This window comes from Phocoena phocoena, chromosome 2 (genome assembly GCF_963924675.1).
Source record: "Phocoena phocoena chromosome 2, mPhoPho1.1, whole genome shotgun sequence".
NCBI classification, from domain to species: domain Eukaryota; kingdom Metazoa; phylum Chordata; class Mammalia; order Artiodactyla; family Phocoenidae; genus Phocoena; species Phocoena phocoena.
In genome coordinates this window covers 169436668-169439053 of record NC_089220.1, presented here as the reverse complement: position 1 = coordinate 169439053, position 2386 = coordinate 169436668, and the positions used below count along the sequence as shown (strand labels likewise).

The 2386-nt window shown below is 42.7% G+C and overlaps 1 pseudogene; it reads left to right on the top strand.

The window, feature by feature from the left end:
- The first annotated feature begins 987 nt into the window (after nucleotides 1-987).
- On the top strand, nucleotides 988-1600 carry LOC136119059 (ADP-ribosylation factor-like protein 6-interacting protein 1 pseudogene; annotated as a pseudogene).
- The last annotated feature ends 786 nt before the right edge of the window (nucleotides 1601-2386 follow it).

Below are 2386 nucleotides of genomic sequence, written 5' to 3'. Positions count from 1 at the left end.
ATTTGCTGATAAACTAAAGAAAACAAAGACTCACAGTAAGAACCGTCTCTCTTCGTTTTCCACTGGATTTTATTTCCATGTGACTCTCGGAACCAAAGACTCGATCTTATGATCATGAGAGGAGCCAGTTGAGATGCAGGCAGACAGCATCTGTGTGAAGCTTGTCCAATCTGAATTTCTTTTATGTGAGAATAAATGTTATTATTTAAGTCATGTTCAATTGTTTTTTTCTGTTAATTGTAACAGATGTAACACATTACTTAGATCATGGAGGTAAATCCCAGAAGAAACCATTTACAGGAGTGAAAATGGGAGCCTTGATAGAACAAGACCAGGGGTGATGAGATGTGGTGCAGAGCACATTGGTTTTTATTCTATGCCTTATGCTATTTCACATCACAAAGAGGATATATGTACTTGGACAAAAAATTGAATTAGAAAAGGGACAGTCTGACATCTCATATCCATCTCCACATTGTGCTTTTCTCGATTTACTCTGATCTATAGAACAAAAAGAAACGGCAGCTAAATGCAACCGTTCATCCTTGCTCTTATTTCAGGTGATCATCAATTCCAGCTGCCCGCTGAGGAGCTTCCTAAGTGAATTCCATTCTCATCCCCCTTGATCTACTATCTGTCACCAAAATAATCATTCCTCGGGGCAAATATGATCACATCCCTCTTCTGCTTAAAATCCTTAATCGAGGGACTTCCCTGGTGGTCCAGTGGGTAAGACTCTGCGCTCCTAATGCAGGTGGCGGGGGTTCGATCACTGGTCAGGGAACTAGATCCCGCATGCATGCCACAACTAAGAGCCCGCATGCCGCAACTAAGAAGTCCGCATGCCACAACTAAGACCTGGTGCAGCCTAAATAAATAATAAATAAATATTTTTAAAATTCCTGCTCTCACTAGGGTTGTCGCAAGTGGCTCTGAGGAAAGCCAGTTTGGGGGGTGTCTTGCTCTCGCTGAGGGGGCACCTCGGGAACGATGGAGGAAGGAGATAATCGCAGCACCAACCTGCCGGCCGCGGGGACTGCAAGTCTGGAAGAGCAGCTGCAAGGATGGAGAGAAGCGATGCTGATGGCAGATAAAGTCCTCCGATGGGAAAAGGCCTGGTTTCCACCTGCCACAATGGGTGTGGTTTCTTTGGAGTTTCTGACTATCTACTATCTAGATCCATCCGTTCTGTCAGGTGTTTCCTGTTTTGTTATGTTTCTGTGCTTGGCTGACTACCTTGTTCCCATTCTAGCGCCTAGAATTTTTGGCTCCAATAAATGGACCGCTGAGCAACAGCAGAGATTCCATGAAATTTGCAGCAATCTAGTAAAAGCGACGCAGAGCTGTGGGCTGCTGGAAACACCTCTTTACGCTAAAGGAAGAAAAGCCTAAAATGTACTTCATGACCATGATCATTTCTCTTGCTGTGGTTGCTTGGGTGGGACAGCAAGTCCACAACCTCCTTCTCACACACCTGACAGTGACTTTCTCACTCTTGCTTCCTGGACTAAACCAACATGGAATCATTTTGAAGTACATTGGAATGGCCAAAAGAGAGATAAACAAGCTTCTCAAACAAAAAGAAAAGAAAAATGAATAATGCATCTGCTTTATCCAGTGTGATTAACGGCGTATACGTTGGCCTTGGGGACAGTGTCTGTTATGCTGTCTGGATACTAAAACGTTACAGAAGTAGCTCTTTGCTGTCCCTCATTCTGCCCTTAGTTAGTAGAAATTCCAACTTGCCAAGTAAGGCCGTATGCCCGGTGTCTTCATGGGTATGTTCTCATCAGCTGGCCTTATATGGACAACTCATTCATCATTACCAGCTGTCTTGGTTTTTCTCACCCAGGGTTAATTGAACTCTTATTTTTAAAATAATACAGTGGTGAACTTCATCCTTTATTACAGTTAACAGTGGCTTGGGATAACTGTTCAAGTTGATCTTTGCTTTAGCTGGATTCAAGATAGTGGTCTGTGACTACAGGAAGCTGGTTCTACTGTCTGCTTCCACAGTCTGCTTAAACAACTGTCTGGCTTCATGAATATACAAACCAAGTTTACCACTTCTGATGAAGAGACCAATTAAGATTCATTCCTCATTCTGTCTTGATACCGTGGGAGAAGAATCCTCGTGGAATAAAATGAAACTAATTCCATGGCCTAGTATGTGTTGGCTTCTCCCTTGTGCAGAATTTAGCAATTTGTTGGAAACATTGATCCTTCCTCCCAAATGGGGAATCTGACAGGCTTAGAACTCTTGTTCCCTTGCACTTAAACTTGAACTTAGTACATCCTTAAAGGCCTTTTAGTAGCAGGCTTACACGAGATGGTATTTAGGATTTTTAGCGTACTTTTAATTTCAGATTTTCAGCTAACTGAAACT